This window comes from Ovis aries, chromosome 2 (assembly GCF_016772045.2).
Source record: "Ovis aries strain OAR_USU_Benz2616 breed Rambouillet chromosome 2, ARS-UI_Ramb_v3.0, whole genome shotgun sequence".
Lineage (NCBI taxonomy): Eukaryota > Metazoa > Chordata > Mammalia > Artiodactyla > Bovidae > Ovis > Ovis aries.
In genome coordinates this window covers 22,013,407-22,030,591 of record NC_056055.1, presented here as the reverse complement: position 1 = coordinate 22,030,591, position 17,185 = coordinate 22,013,407, and the positions used below count along the sequence as shown (strand labels likewise).

The window sequence follows — 17,185 nt, the reverse complement described above, 5'->3', positions numbered from 1 at the left end:
ACTATTTATTGTGAAATCTGTATTTCTTCACCTTTCAGAAACAGGAAAGATAATATTTAGAAAATATTAAATAGTTATAATGAAGTCTAAAAGAGTTGCTGGAGCCTCGTCCCCCTGCTTAATATGAAAAGCACATGACTGGGTACCAAAAATAGAACAGGCACCCAGATGTGGTCACAGTTCAGAGAGGCAGCTCTAGTCTGACTAGCCTGCAAATCATGAACCTTGTAATAACCACATGGGTTCAGATCCCAGCTCCACCACTTGCTAGCCTTATTGAGGTGAGGCGTTAACCTCCACAGGGCCTTGGCCTTGCTCTCGTAGGAAGCTGAGAATTCCTGCTTCACAGGCACTTTGTGAGGACTGAAGGAGGCAGCGTGGAGCAGACCTAGCAGAGTGCCTGACGCCCGTGGGAGCTCCGTGAAGGTGGGTTCTTCCCCCTCAGGGTTGACAGTGTAGCGAGAGGGAGCCAGAGACGATGAGGGAGTTGTCCTGGTGAAGTCAGCGTGTGGTACTCTCAATAGAAGGGGCATCATTACATTAATTTTTGGAGACATGGAAATGCAAAATAAAGATTATGCAGAATTCTGGTTGGTTAATAAAATGGCCATCTTGAAGTAAAATACGCAGGTGTGTGTGGGGCCAGCATCAAGGGCTGAGGCCCCGGCCAGATGTGCTGGAAAGCTTTTCCCCGGCCTGTGTCTCAGCTGCTCCCCAACAAATGGAGACGCGTCTACAGCACACTCGCTGCCTCGTATAATGAAGGAGGCGAAACCTGTGGATCTATAGTACCCTCAAATGGGAGCACAGAAGGAGACAGAAGCGGGTCACTGCCCACTCCTTTTGTCCACAAAAGGGCTAAGTCTATATATATTCTCATAAAAATAACTTTTCCTGAATGAGTTTTGACTTTTCCTAGAGACATAAAAGCAAGGTTAGTCAGTAGGAAAGAAGTAGACGCCTTACATGAACTAAAGCTGAGTTTAAGTTTCATTCGCTCGAGTGTTTGAGGTCTGCTATACACCAGAATCCCCACTGAGTAGTGCACGTAGGAGAAACAGGTGTTTGAAACACCAGCCAGAACAAAACAGCATTGACCCTAATAATGTGAAAATCGTTAGATGTATAAAATGTTCTTTGCATTTTATACACATTGACAAGTGGATAAAGGTCAGGAGAAGGGTACCTTATGTGTGTACTGAACACGATTTCCCCTCTTTCTCCAAGGACCCCGTTATATAAATAGCTCCCCTTCCTCATCTGTTGGTGGGATAAATGGCTCCTTCTACAGGGTACATCATGACAGCTGTTTAATGATATAACAGATGAATCCAAGATTGTCATACCCCTCAGAGACAGGGAGAATAGGGGTCAGAAGATAGCAGCCAGTTACCTACAGTAGAATTTGGCCCCTGTGTTGTAGGGGGAGGATGGTTTTGGTGGACTGTGTAATAAGATGTACTGAACCCCCACAATTTGATATATGTGTCGTCTAGCTAGCTGGACAGCAAGAATAACTCAGCACCAGGATGAGAGACTAAAATAAGCAGCAATATAAGACAGGCAAACGTGAGAAAGAGGTGGGAGTGTGCTCCACAGGTGAGTGGCCTCAAGGCCTGTCAGTAGGTAACACTCTGCTTAGAAGTGTCACAGTGCTGACACCTGGCAGGAATCCCATGAGAAAATGATTCAAATATGGAAGTTTCTGTCTGGAAGAAAATGACACTCCTGTGTCCCTGTATAGAAGTGTCATGAGGAAGTGAATAAATCTCACTTCTCCTATTAGATAGACTTAAACTCAGGTCAGAGCCCAAGTTCTTAACAATAACTTGATGGATTTTCCCTAGCACAGAATGAGTGAGAGGATCCTTGGTTGTATATGAATGAACAATTTTAAAATGTATTTATTGAATAAGAATTTTAAAAAATTATTTTTGGTTGCACTGGGTCTTCGCTGCTGCGTGTGGGCCTTCTCTAGTTGCGGTGAGCCGGGGCTACTCATCGTTGCTGGGCGTGGACTTCTCACTGCGGTGTCTTCTCCTTGCTGCAGAGAGAAGGGCTCGTGGGCTCTAGGCTCGTGGGCTTCAGCAGTTGCAGCATGTGGGCTCAGTAACTGTGCACAGGCTTGGTTGCCCCACGGCATGTGGAATCTTCCTGGACCAGAGATGGAGCCTATGTCCCTTGCCATGGCAGACAGATTCCTGTCTACTGCACCACCAGGGAAGTCTGAATGAGGATTAAAACGAATCTAACGCATCATTTCATTGTAGTTGTTCTTAGAAAGAGACCAAGTAAAAATAGCCAACTTAAAGGTAATTTTCTAGCAATAGGATGGGTGTGAGAGAGCCTCAATAAGGATGTAAGTAACTGAAACTGGCAAACTGCATTAGGACACATATCCTTGCCTGGCTCTTGCTCTTCTGTCACCAGCACTCTTTACCCCTATGTGCTCTGGAATTTTAGTTCCTCTACCCACTCTGTGATTCCCCACTTTGGATCAACTCCAGTGCTGACTTGATCTGTTCCTGTTCTTTGATGCTTAACAGCACAGGGTGGGGGGAAAGCATAACCCTGCTAATTGGCCCCAGCCCGGCACATTTCAGGCTTCCTGGGTGGCGCTAGTTGTAAAGAATCTCCTGCCAATGCAAGAGATGTAAAAGACATGGGCTCAATTCCTGGGTCGGGAAGATGCCCTGGAGTAGAAAATGGCAACCCGCTCCAGTATTCTTGCCTGGAAAATTCCATGGATGGAGGAGCCTGGTATGACTACAGTCCACTGAGCTGCAAACAGTCAGACATGACTAAACAGCTGAGCACTGCAGTGTTCTCATTTCCAGCCCCAGCTTGTTTCTCCCGATTGGTCAGCCGTTCTGTTCTTTATCCTGCAGTGGCTCTTCCAAACATTTAACAGATATCTCAATCCAATGTATCTAACATCGCTCTCACCAGATGCTGCAAACTTCTTCCTTCCAAGAAAATACAACCCCCCAGAGTTTCTTACATAGAAGTAAACTGAGGCACAGAATGCTTAAGTAACTTGCCTCAAGTCTCACTGCTAATATTGGTAGAGCTGGGATTCAAACCTTCTCAGTCTGGCTATACACTTTGCCCTGTTACCCTCTATGCCATATTGCCTCTATGGACATATATTTTGGATGCAGCAGTTAATCAGTGAGTAGATAGATTAAAGGCTGGAATCTGAAAGTTGGTAGCCGTAGTAGCCAGGCCAGGTCTGCCTGTACATATGAAGCTACTGATAAAGTTAACTCTTATATCAGGACCCACTAAATGGAAGCCACCTTAGTAGCCTGGTCCACCTAAACCCAAGCCAGGCTGCACTTACAGGAAATGCCTGCCAAACCTAACATACACCAATCACAGTCGTCCAACATGGCTTTAGCTAGCTCACCTTACCCTGGGAAACAGGACCTACCAGCCTTATAAGGAAACTCCCAGCCTCCTAGCCACTTACACCCTGTTTCCACATGGCCTCTTCTGATGCTCTGTAAAACACTCTTGCCCAAAATCTCTCGGAAAGAATGCTGCACTGCTTCTGAGGCTCTGCACTCCCCCAGTGCATGGATTATTTTCTCTGGAATAAAGGACATCAGACTCCTCACTTCTTTTAGTTTTGTCACTTGATACTAGGCTTGCAGTAAACGTGGCCTGAATCCACATGCCTTTGCACTTAATTTTACTGGACTGGTCCTTCCCCAGGGACCACAGGAACTTCCTCCGTGACTTAGTTTTCTCCTTGTCCCAGCATCCTATGTGGCCAGAGTGGCTGCTTAACTGACCCTTCCGTGGTCTCAGCTAGCTTTTCTTCTGTATTCCCTATTGCCCTTGAGGACTGTCTTCCAGATGAGAATCCAGGAATAGTCTGGGACCCTTCCCATACTCTCCTAAAATTTTATTTCTTGACTCTGTCTCCTCCTCTCATTTTCCATCGTCGCTTCTTTGATTCTTTCCCATAGTGCATTCTTTTGGCATTAAGAATGCAGTGATGAAGATGACAGACAATGCCTCTGACCTCATTGTAAGGGAGGAGATAGATTCTAATGAAGATCTAGATTGTGATTGGTGAAAAGAATCAAACATGGGGTAGAGGGCATAATAGGATGGCCTGATGCTATTGAAGGGTGACGTGGGCACTCATGAATTGATTGTGAAACCAGTGATCGTAGTTGAGTGACCCTTTTCCTCCTGTAACTTGCCTGCTTAGACGAGGTATGGACAAGGTGGATGGATGACTTCATTTCTTCATCTCTTACGCAGATCATTACAAAAGTCTGCTGAACAGTCCCCTAACCTCCAGTTCTCGCCTCTCTCCTGCTCCATATTGATGCCAGCATGTTCTCTGTAAACACAGAGTTGCTATGTCATTGCTCTAATTAGACACCTGCAATGCCCCCTCTGCCTGTAGCAGTGGCTTTTCATCCTTAGTGGGTCACAGTTGCATAGAGAGTTAACCACACTGACGGCTGTCTCCTCCCTGGCTCTCATCACCTCCCTACCAAAGTTTCTGATGCCGTAGATCTGAGGGCTGGTCTGGGGTGGGGGTCTGAGAATTTGCATTTCTGACAAGTTTTCACCTTATGCTGATGGTCTGGAGACCACACTTTGAAAACCACTGGCCTGAAGAACAGTTTGCTAACTGCTCCAGAAACGAAGCCAGCTTGTTTCCAGCTTCACTCCTCCGCTTTCTCATTCATGTAGACAGTGTTCTCAAAGAGTCAGACTCTCTGCAGCATTTCCAATATGCCAAGTACTTCATCATCTGTTACCTCTGTTCACGCTGTTCCTCTTGCCATGAATGCTCTTTCTTTTCTCTCTTTGGTGAATCCTTATCCTTTGAGTCTCTGCTGAAACCCATTTGCCTCTGGGATCCTTCCCTTATCCCACCATTTGAGTAAAGTTAATTATTGCATCTGGCTTCCATAGCACTTTCTTTATATCACTTTATTTCTCACAGCCTAATGTGGTTCCTTGTGTGCCTCTTGCTTTGAGAAACCACAGTTTATTTATGCTTGTTACTGCTGTCCTACCCCCACGATGACCAGCACCAGCCCTGGTACCTAGCAGAAGCTCAAGAAATATTTGTTGACAAATGACTGTATAGATAGGTGGGTACTTAGAAGTGTCAGAGAAGGCCCCTCAGGGCACAGTCTTGAATGAAAGAGTAGAAATAATACCTGATAATGTGCTAGTGTTAAGCCTTGTTGGACAGGAGACTATGGAACAGAAAATGAAGTCCCTCAGAACACTCTAGCAGCTATCCCACTCACCAAGCCAGGCCATTTAAGAGAAGAGATCTGTTGATAATGCAAAAAGGAATGTTTGCAACTTCTAGCTAGAATTGCCTAGAATTTATAGATCCCAGGGAAACATCACCAGTGAAGGTACCGCTAAACAACCCAGCAAAGCAATTTCTGAGCTTGAGGCTCCAAAGGACTGAATTCCCTTACTCCCCAGCAGGGGTCTGAGGAGCCTTTAACCAAAGGATCTCTGCCTAATTTTCCCCTCCCCTCAGAACATCTTAAGCTCTGAGCTTGCAGTGATGACAGTCCCTTATATGAGGGTCAGCAGGCAAGGTCTATGACTCCAAGAAACTTAAAATGCTGCCTGAAACACATGGCCTTAGCATGTGGAGGAGACTGGGACTTAGCGATTTCAGACCTTGTTTCAATTCCACACAACATGAAAAATTTAAAGAGAGTTCTGTTTCTGGTTTAGCTTGCCTCATAAAAGACCAGGATGTTGTAAGGTCACATTGCTGGGCAAAAGGTCACTTCAGCAGTTTTGACTGTGGTCACAGCCCAGCCACCTGGTAGCTGTAGGACTAAATAGGAGCAGCGTGTGTGGCTGAGAGTGGCTCCCATCCTTGCCCTATAAAAGAGGTACTGAGCCTGGAATTACCTTTTGGTTGGTTCAGCGGCCTCATGTGAACTTCACTCAAACATAGTTCTGTGGCTCAGAGCAGAAGCCTACCCAGTGCCTAGTGGTCTAGGATATTTCCCAAGTCTGCATATTTATAATTTGTGAGGAAGGTCTTGTATTCATTCACAGTAAGGTTTTCTATAAAATTACCACAGTTTTCCTGTCTCTGGGTGGGCTTTAGAAAAAGTCACTTTCGGTCCCTTGAAGGTGCCCATTTCTTCCTAACATGAGGGTCAGATATTCAGAACTGCTCTGCCAACCAAGGAGGTGAGTTTTTGTGCTAAGTGCTGTTGGGTCTCCTCCTGTGTCTTCTTAGTGGTAACTTCCGAGGAAGGAGGAGCAGAATAGTAAAAAGCACAAAGAGACAGACATGTGGATTCAGAATGAAGAGGAGCCAGACGTAGACGGAGGAAGTGAGACTGCATTTTCCAGGAAACAGGACAGAGAGAAGAGTGTTCCAGGGGAGGAGAGGGAGAGTGAGAATGGACAGGAGGAAGACTGAAGGCACAGCTTCAGGAATCAGAAGTGACTTTGCAGGAAACCAGTGGCTGCGGCGGCAGGTACACTGGGAAGCATGGGGTGAGGGGCACAGGGCGCCCATCTGCTGAGCTCTGAAGCCTCTCAGGCTCTTTAGCACCCACTGTTATTGTTTTGGGAAATCCCCACAAGAACCCAGTGAGATGTTACTATCCAAGGCTAGTTAAGCTAATGTCACCATTTCCGCTAAGTGGCAGAAATGGTATTTGGGGTGGTCAAAGTATTGGAGCTTCAGCATCAGTCCTTCCAATGATTGATTTCCTTTAGGACTGACTGATTTGATTTCTTTGCTGTCCAAGGGACTCTCAAGAGTCTTCTCCAGCACCACAGTTTGAAAGCACCAGTTCTTTAGCGCTCATCCTTCTTTACGGTCCAGCTCTCACATCCATACATGACTGCTGGGAAAACCATAGCCTTGACTAGATGGACCTTTGACAGCAAAGTAATGTCTCTGCTTTTCAATACACTGTCTAGGTTTGTCTTTGCTTTTCTTCCAAGGAGCAAGCATCTTTTAATTTCATGCCTGAAGTCACCACCTTCAGTGATTTTGGAGCCCAAGGAAATAAAGTCTGTCAGTGTTTCTATTGTTTCCCCATCTATTTGCCATGAAGTGATGGGACCAAATGCCATGATCTTAGTTTTTTGAATGTTGAGTTTTAAGCAGACTTTTTCATTCTCTCTTTCACCTTCATTAACAGGCTCTTTAGATCCTCCTTGTTTCCTGCCATAACGGTGCTGTCATCTGCATATCTGAGATTATTGATATTTCTCCAGGCAATCTTGATTCCAGCTTGAGCTTCATCCAGCATTTCACATGATGTACTCTGCGTATAAGTTAAATAAGCAGGCTTGATGTATTCCTTTCCCAATTTGGAACCAGTCCATTGTTCTATGTCTGGTTTTAACTATTGCTTCTTGACCTGCAAACAGGTTTCTCAGGAGGCAGGTAAAGTGGTCTGGTATTTGCATATAAAGGCAGTGAGATTTGGATGCCCATTCACCTGGGTGGGTGTTAGGAGAGGGGCCTCCTTATGTATAGTTAGGCTGGCAACAACCCACTTCTCAGTCTCCAGGTGACCTCTGCTCTGGACAAACAGAATCCGAGATGCCCAGGGTCCCTTCCCTGGTGTATCTACAAAGGGGATGGTGTCTTCCATTCTCTCTCCTCAGGGGTCGTCATATAGCAAATATCCAGACGTTTTCTCCAGTCTCATATTTTATTCCCTAGGGATGCTGCTCTAGATTAGAAGAATCTCAAGTGTTCCTGATCTGATCATAGACTCTGACAGGGGCTCACTTGCCTCTTCGATGAAACTATTTGCATTCACAACTGGAAAACACCCTTAAAGGATGAGGAAACTCGGAGCAGCTCCCAAGTAACCACTTGGGGTTTGGGTTCAACCCCTATTTTCTCTCATCTGGTGTTTTCATGTTCAGCCCTTTTTTGAACTTAGTTCTCTGCTTCTTCACCCCTGGAATGAATCTCTAACATCTCCCCAGTGCCCCACTTGCACTGTGTCAGGCCAAGTCCTCCCAACGCTCTTTTGTTAAACCCTCCATTTGCCATGTAACTGGCTCCTGGCCTGGGCCCTCTCTGTTCACCTTATGGAGTTTCTGCCAGATTCATCCTCCCTAAGTGCCGTGTTGTTCAGTTTCTCAGTCGTGTCCAACTCTTTGAGACTCCATGGACTGCAGCACCCCAGGCTTCCCTATCCACCATCTCCCGGAGTTTGCTCAAACTCATGTCCATTGAGTCAGTGATGCCATCCAACCATCTCATCCTCTGTCGTCCCCTTCTCTTCCTGCCTTCAATCTTTCCCAGCATCAGGGTCTTTTCCAATGAGTTGACTCTGCATCCGGTGGCCAAAGCACTGGGGCTTGTGAGCTGTGCTAAGTTGCTTCAGTTGTGTCTGACTCTTTGCGACCCTATGGACTGTAGCCCATTAGGCTTCTCTGTCCACGGGATTCTCCAAGTAAGAATACTGGAGTGGGTTGCCATTTTCTCCTCCAGGGGAATCTTCCCAACCCAGGGATCAAACCCTCCTCTCCTGGGTCGCCTGCATTGGCAGACGAGATCTTTACCACTAGCGCCACCTGGTGGTACTATTGGAGCTTTGGTGGTTTGGTCACTCGGTCGTGCGACCCCATGAACTGTAGACCTCCCAGCTCCTTTGTCCTTGGGGTTTTCCAGGCAAGAATACTGGAGCGGGTTGCCATTTCCTTCTCCAGGGCATCTTCCCGACCCAGAGACTGAACCCGCATCTCCTGTGTCTCCTGCATCGCTGGCGAATTCTTTACCCACTGAGCTGTCAGCGATTTGCTCTATGTTGACTCAGTAGGACTTCACTGATCACAGAATGAAACTCCAAGGCTGGTCTGGACTTCAAGGCTCTCCATCGGGCCTTGCAGAGACTCACCCCACCCTGCTTTCTAGGATCTCCTCACCCAACAGTCTCAATTCCAGCATACATCCAGAATTCCTTACATTTCTGTGCCTTCATTCCCACAGTTGCCCTGCTTGGAAGTCATTCTTCCTTATTCACAAAGGTCAAAATCCACCTGTAATTCAAGGCCTGGTTCAAGTACCAGTTACCACAGAGAATTTCTGTTAAAGTCTTCCTCCCCATCCTTCTACCTAAAGTATTATCTCCTACCACTGAATTCCTATCACAGTGCATTACACCCTCTCAGGGAACTTTGCAGTGTAAAATTTTTGTTAGAAACATTCAGATAATAAATACCTGTTTTACATACATTTCTAGGAATTTGCTTCATAGGATTAACCAGTTGACATATACTTCCTATGTTTCCTCCATACTTCTGAGATAATGGGGAAACACTCTTCAGAGTTCTGATGAAAAGAAGTGATTATTCTAAAGCACTATTGATCATATATCCAAAATAAAGTGTGTAGAGTATTGACAGGGCTTCCCTGGTGGCTCAGATGGAAAAGAATCTGCCTGCAATGCTGGAGAGCTGTGTTTGATTCCTGGATTGGGAAGATCCTCTGGAAAAGGGTATGGCTTACCCACTCCAGTATTCTTGCCTAGAGAATCCCATGGACAGAGGAGCCTGGAGGGCTGCAGTCCATGGGGCCGTGAAGAGTCAGATACGACTGGACGACTAACACACAGAGTATTGATACCAGAGACTAACAGAAACTCAATATTTATTGACTAAATGAATGGATAAAAGAAGCAAATTAACATTTCTTAAGCTCAGCTTTTAAATAGAAAAACCCCTGACCTTACTCATAACCATTACCACTTCATACACTTCCTGGCCTTATCTGTGAGTCCTCCAGGATTCTAGGCCACACAGGCTTCCGGTTACTAGGGCTACCTCTTTGTGTATTCAGTCATGGACCTGTGGTGGCCTTGCTTCCCCTACAGTGAATCCCTACCTGTCTCATACTAGAGGCAGCTAGCAAAACAAGAACAATTTGTCTGGTTATGAAACTTTTAGGTCACATTTTCCTTAGAATTTTGCCCATATTATTTCACTATTCCACATTTAATGTTGCTAGAAAGAAGTCAGAGCCAACATAATTTTTTTCTGCTTTATTTTTCACAGCTAGGTATCCATAGACTATTTTTTATCTTTGGAACTCAGCAACTTCCCCAGTACTTGATCAGGTTTCCTTAGGAAATGATATGACTTTTTATCTGTAGTTTCAAATCTGTAATCGAGGATTGTTTTCTTCTTTTATAACTTTGACTGTTTTTATTCCATTTTTTTCCTGTCCTCTTTTTCAGGAATACCAGTTGTAGGGATGTCAGATTTCCTCTGCCTATAATCAGGGTTATTCATCATATTCCTTTTAATCATGATAATATCTTTTGTCATTTCAGGCCTCTCTACTATATTTCCAGATCTGTTTCAGTTAAGTTTGTTTTATATTTGTGCTTTTAACAAGGCTTTCATTTGTCATACTTCTGCTTTGTTTTTGTATTTCTTTCTTGAGCACTGCCAACTTTTAAAATCTTCTATAATCTTAATAATAATTGCCTACTTAAAATTCTGTATCCTTTGAACTCTGTCTACAGCCCTCTAATAATTTTGTGTCTATTGAGATGCATTTCTCTAAACACTTATTGATTTCTGTTTCTATAAAATTGTCTTAATCTCGTTGTCCCCTCTTTTCCTGTTGTGGGGTTTTAGTGTTTCATTGCTTACCTTACTTTTGTAGCTTTTATGCATAGGTCTCAAACTGATGCATTTCTGATTCTTATCTTTGGGCTGCTAGTTTCAGAAGACTCTTTCAGAGTGGAGTGAAAGAGAGCTATTAAGTTGGAGCATTCTACGATCTTGGTAGAGGCAGCTAGGAAAACAAGAACAGTTTGGTTGAGATCTGCCACAGTGCCTTTTCACAAGCTCTGTTTCAAGTTTGTCTCATACTCAGAGCCCTGGCTTTACCTTTTTGTCGTTGAGAAAGCTGGTGTGATTTTTAGCAAAAACTCTTGACAGGCTGAGAGCGTCACAATCCAAGGACTTCTGCCTCTTGTCCATCCACCACCTTGTTCTTCTCTGGTGGTCCCTGTCAAGTAGATGGTTAGACGGTGGGCCACAGAAAGAGCACTCAGCTTTGGTTCTTCTTTGGATCCCCTGCTGTGCAGATCACCAATGATTTGACCTGCCTATGTTCCCACTCTCATTGCTTCAACAAAGTGACTTTTCAGCAAGCCTTTAGGGCCATGCCTCTTGCTCCTGATGAAATCCACTTCCTGCTTGAGTTTTGAGGAGGTGTATTTATCTTTACACATACAGGTTTTACAGTATCGGTCAGCTACGCTTTATAGTTAGCGCAGCACTGCTATTCCAAGTAAATGGAATTTTTTCCTTGATAGTTTTGTGTGTTTATGTGCACAGTATATGAGAGAATAGGGTCAAATGGAAACACTTTAACATCTTTAAGCAAAGGTCCAGATAATGTTTTTAAAGACCAAATCAAATGAAAAGAGAGCCAGATGTGGCTAATAAAAATATTCTATTAATTATGCTACAATGTAGATGAAGCTTGAAGACAATCAAGCTAAGGAAAATAAACTAGTCAAAAAGGGACAAATATTGTATGACTCTGCTTACATGAGCTATCTAGAGTAGACAAATTCGTAGACACAGGAAGAAGAAAGCTGGTTGCTAAGGGCTGAGGGAGGTCAGAATGGGGAGTTATTGTCTAATGAATACAGTTTCCATTTAGGAAGATGGAGAATGTTCTGGACATATGGGTAGTGGTTATGGTTGCACAAAAATGAGAATGTACTTAATGCCTCAGAACTGTAACCTTAAAATGGTTAAAAAGGCAAATTTCATATTATGTATATTTTGCCAAATTTTTCAAAATAAAAGTGCACAAACATGGAGGAAAACATTCTATTAATTAGATAATATCAAAGTAATGGGTATTTGTTGCCATATGAGTTGGCTGTGTAATCCTTTGGAACCATTCTCAGATGAAATAATGGATGGGAAACAATTTTTTAAATATTAGACAGTGTTTCAGTATAAGGTAATATTCATTATGGGCTTCCCTGGTGGCTCAGTGGTAAAGAACCCACCTACCAAGGCAGGAGACATGGGTTTGATCCCTGGGTCAGGAAGATCCTCTGGAGAACGAAATGACAGCGCGCTCCAGCATTCTTGCCTGGGAAATCCCATGGTCAGAGGAACCTGGTGGGCAACAGTCCATGGGGTCGCTAAAGAGACACAGCTTAGCAACTAAACAGCAACAACAACAAATATTCAATACAGAATAGAGTTTATATACATCTGGGTCATCTTAAAAAATTTACTGGTGGGAATACCTGAAAGCCTTTTTTATTGATTTGGCTTCAAATATTTGTACATATTATACTTATTGTAAAAGTAAACTATGTTAGTGTTCTTTAAGCAGGGGAAGGCATCGGTTCTTACAGAAATAACAACTTGTTGCTTTAAAATATTATTCAATCAGGCCAAATAGCGCAGCAGCATCCTAATAAGTAATGAGTTAATCATCAAGGTGTGCTGACACTCTGGATGAATGCTTGAGCATGCACTGGTGAAGCCTCTTGGGTGGCTATATTATTTGTTATCCCCTCTCTGGTTTACAAAGGGATTGCAACTATGTAGCATATATGCCGCTGACCCCCCTGCCCCCGCCCCTTGCTGAGCCCCTGACTGAGCACTAATTTATCATTTTACACATTACACTGAGGTCAAACATGGCCTTAGAACCTTTCCCATCACAAAAGCATCTGCTATGAATTTATTCAGGATGGCATGACAGAAGCAGTCTGCCTACCACCCCTACTCTAACTCACTGCTGGGCTTCTCAATTTGATGATGTTCCCCAAATAATGAGCAGGCAGAATTGTGAAATTAAATGATGAAAATGATGTTTCCTAACTATCAGAAAACATTCCATAGGCTTCTCTTTCTATGATGCTTTGGTAGTGTGACTAAAATTCGGTTCAAAACCTTATGCCTACTCTGGGTGCTATTTGATCTTGGGTGAGGAGATGAATAAAATATAAGCTCTGTCCTCAAGAAGTTAACCAATTAGTCTAAGTATTTTTGGAACACTTCCTCTGGCAGGCTCAGTGCCTGGTTCTAGGGTTACAGAAGTGAGTAAAACAAGTACTGACCTTGCCCTCATGGAACAGACAGTCTAGAAGGGAAGCTGGGAAATCAAAACATATAGTGGTTAACTAATTACAAGGACATAGAGTGCTTCAGAGTTGTTGAGGGCACTACTATTAGTATGTGACAGGGGGCTCTTCATTTGTCGTAGGTGAAGGGGCTTGTTATCTAGTAATGGAAATAGCCACAGAAGCAAACACGTGGAACTTGGTCTGACACAAACAATGGAAGAATTATGTACAAGGAACAGAAGCAGTGCCAAAGGCCCAGTGATTCATTCTGTTTTGTAGAGTCAGGGAAGAGCGCATAGGGAACACTCGAGGGAGGTTGTAATGAATAAATAGGGTGTCAGTGGGCATGCACACAACAGAGAGGGAGGCTTGGCAGATGGAGGAAACTACTGGAGTTCAAATGAGAGGAACTGCCTCGTGTTTGCAGAAAACTGTAAGTGACTCTGAATGGCAAGTGATGGCCTCTAACTTGATAAAGATCCCTATATGACATAAAAAGAAGCTTAAGCTTTGTTTTTTTGTGCTGATAAGACTGACATTGACTTGGCCCCACTTATTACAGAAAGATCAGTTGGTGGCAGTGTTGAGGATGGGTTGGTAAGTGAAGTAAAGCCTGGAGATAAGGAACTGAAACTGGAGGTTATGACAGCATGTGAGGGAGCTAATGAGGAATATTATAGTAAAGAAATTCAAAATGCCCAAATCCAAATGCCTAATCCAATTTACACTTTTTGGTCCCTACTTTACTTTTTGTTTGCTAGTGGAGAAGAAAAGGGGAGAATACATTTGAGAAATGTTTAGGAGGTAAAATTCACAGGACTTGTTAACTGTTAGGTCATGAACCCTAGGAGAGATGATGGGTGATTGAACTTATAGAGGTTTCACCGAGTAATATGCAGATTGTAGGAGATTTGAGCTAAAAAAAATGATGAATTCAGTCTCAGATGTACGATGTCTGCTGCTGCTAAGTCACTTCAGTCATGTCCGACTCTGTGTGACCCCATAGAGGGCAGCCCACCAGGCTCCCCTGTCCCTGGGATTCTCCAGGCAAGAACACTGGAGTGGGTTGCCATTTCCTTCTCCAATGCATGAAAGTGAAACGTGAAAGTGAAGTCACTCAGTCGTGTCTGATTCTTCGCGACCCCATGGGCTGCAGCCTACCAGGCTCCTCCGTCCATGGGATTTTCCAGGCAAGAGTACTGGAGTGGGGTGCCATCGCCTTCTCTGGTATGCCATCTAGATGTCTGTAAATATATCAAAGGGATATATGGCTCTAAATTCAAGAGTTGTCAGTCCTGAAAAATACGGATTTCAGCACTGTTAACCAGGGGAATAAGTGAAATTACAAAGGAAGAGCATGTGTGATAAAAAGAGAACCTGAGAAGAAAGCCTTGGGGGGCATCAACATTTAAATAGTTTCTGGAAGAATAGAATCCAAAGCAGTCTTCAAAGGAATAGTCAGAAATATCAGAGGAAAATCCAGAGACTGAGGTCACAAAAATCAAGGTTAATGAATTTTAAAGAAGATGGTTTCTGTAACATAGAGAAGTGAAAGTGTTAGGTTTGGCATTTAGAAGGTCACTGCTGACTTTTGATGAAAAGAGCTTCAATAGAGATGGATGAAGAAAGCAGATTACAGTTGGTGAAGATGAGAAATATAGAGAACATGAGAAGATGAGAACCCTGGAGTGGGTTGCCATTTCCTTCTCCAATGCATGAAAGTGAAAAGTGAAAGGGAAGTGGCTCAGTCGTGTCCCACTCTTAGTGACCCCATGGACTGCAGCCCGCCATGCTCCTCCATCCATGGGAATTCTCCAGGCAAGAGTACTGAAGTGGGTTGCCATTGCCTTCTCCGATGAGGAGTTGCTATTTTCAGGAGTTTTAATTCCCTGCGCTTCCAGCCTGCATTGCAGGTGGCTGAACACCTGCTGCTGCAGGTAAAACATCCCCTGGTGAAGAGATGCTGCAGGTGCTGCAGGGTGGGAGTTGGGCTGAAAAAAGTGAAGTCGCTCAGTCATGTCCGACTCTTTGTGACCCCATGGACTGTAGCCTACCAGGCTCCTCCATCCATGGGATAGGTCAACTGAAATAATAAGTCACAGGGTGGGTGTGCTGGATCACAACAGTTTTCTTACAGCTTGAAAGATAGACTTTGCTGAGTGAGTGGAGGCATGGGATTGAGTGGATTTTCCACTACATTTCATGTAATTGGTGTGTGTGTGTGCTAAATTTAACTAATATCTTCATCATATATCAATTTTAAGAGTGAAAATTGTGTTTGAATAGTAATCTATAAGGATAAAACCTTTTCCCTGTCTTACATATGTAATTAAAAATCTTGATGTATAACACCATTTTCAATCTATAGAATGTACTACTTGCTTTCTCCTAAGTGATCTTGCAAAAACACCTGGCAAAGGAATTGTACTGTGAAAAACCAAAGTTTGTGACTAAGTACATAGAAATTTACATTCATCAGTGAGATGGGCTAGATATTTTAGGAGTGAGATTGAAGATGCAAAAAACCCTACAAAATTCATAACCTTAAGTCATATAATATTGGGCTCTTACGGAGACAAATATAGGCATTAACCTCAAATTTACTTTGAGTTGTCTTGTGAAAGATATGAGTGGTAGTTTAGGCTGTGGTGATGCATACCTGTATGTGTAAGTTTCTTCTAGACTTCTCTTAAACTTAGATCAAACTGAAAATGATTTTTCCTGTACATAATACTAATTACTTTATTCGCCCTTTAATGTGTGAGTCTAGTTACTAAATATGAAAAGAAACAATTAAAATGTTTCAAAGTGATTGCCTCTCAAAGATGGGGCATCAGGGTGAAAAAAGGCAAAATGGCAGACTACTAATGGGGTCATAAGTTGGTAGTTTTATTTGATCTTTTAAACTTGCCACATATATTTATTTTTTCATACAGACTTTAAAAATGTTCTGTGGAACAAAGAAGCTAAGAGAGATGAATGGAAAGCAGTGGTTAACCAGAGCTGTAGTGCAAAAGAACAAAGTTTTGGGAGGTGAGGATGACAACATGGCCTTTTCCACACACAAACACAAAGGAACATGATGCGAAAGACATCCTTGGAGCAGAGAGGGGCTGAGCTGGTTAAACCGAACAGGACTTGTGTTCCAAGCTGTGTGTTGATAATATAAACTTTACATCTCACTTTCTGGACTGTAATTTAAGATTCTTCTGCAAAGAGGGATTATTTTGCTTCTTGTGACATAATGGTACCTAAACAAAATACAAGGCTTTCTATGTCAAGAAAAAGGTGGTGGTGGTTAGGGTTTTAGCCTTAAGAAGTTGGAGTGAGAGTGCCAAGTGTCAATGAGAAGGCCTCCTGCAGACCTGCTGAGATTCCTAAAGTGTGTACCTGGGGAGAGCATGAACCTTCTAGAAATAGGCAGAACATGGACCGAGCCATCAGTTTCCCTCTGGGTAGCTGAGAGTTGCCTTTCTCTGTAACTATAGCAGTGTTTTTACACCAGAGGAGTGGCTCAAGGGCTGCTTCTGCTCAGTTGCTACATGATGCTGAATGGGTTACTTGGTCTTTCTACTCCTTGGTTTCTTTCATAGTAAAATAGAATGGTAATCTCCACTTCTGTGGTGATTATGGGGATCACATGAAGTCATCTATGTGAAAGGCTGCCTCGTGATGATATGATGTGTGCTTTTTGCTCTTTGCTTTGAGGGCATTTGGTACTTTAGTACTCTTTGATCAGAATGAATGCTTTCACATGAGAAATCCATTTTATCATGGTGTTTGGGTCTTCAAACTTTCATCCAAATTTTTTTGTTTCATTTGTTGTAAGTATTACAAATTTCATGATGTAGTTTGAATAGCAAATGTGAGAATTTAAAATGTAGCCTTGAAGGATGTTCAAAACAATTGCTTATTTAACATGGACCTAACCAATATCAGCAAAGAGCTCAGGTTTCATGGAGAGCATAAAATTGGACAAATTCCTGGATAAAAGGCTTATAATCCAATTAGCTATCAGGAGTCCATAAATATTTATGCAAAAATCATTGGACTGGAAAGAATTTCAAGTTAAATGCAAA

The 17,185-nt window shown here is 43.2% G+C and overlaps 1 protein-coding gene across 4 annotated transcripts in view; it reads left to right on the top strand.

Annotated features, from left to right (window-relative positions):
- PLPPR1 (phospholipid phosphatase related 1) overlaps positions 1 to 17,185 on the top strand; it is a 289,495-nt gene that overhangs the window by 107,176 nt on the left and 165,134 nt on the right. Inside the window, exon 1 of one of the 4 annotated variants that reach the window (XM_060409011.1) lies at positions 13,461 to 13,539. The exons of the other annotated variants lie outside the window; for them this stretch is intronic. The gene's annotated coding sequence lies outside the window, so the exon portion shown is untranslated. Of the gene's footprint in view, positions 1 to 13,460; positions 13,540 to 17,185 lie in introns of those variants that run through there. 4 annotated transcript variants of the gene reach the window in all.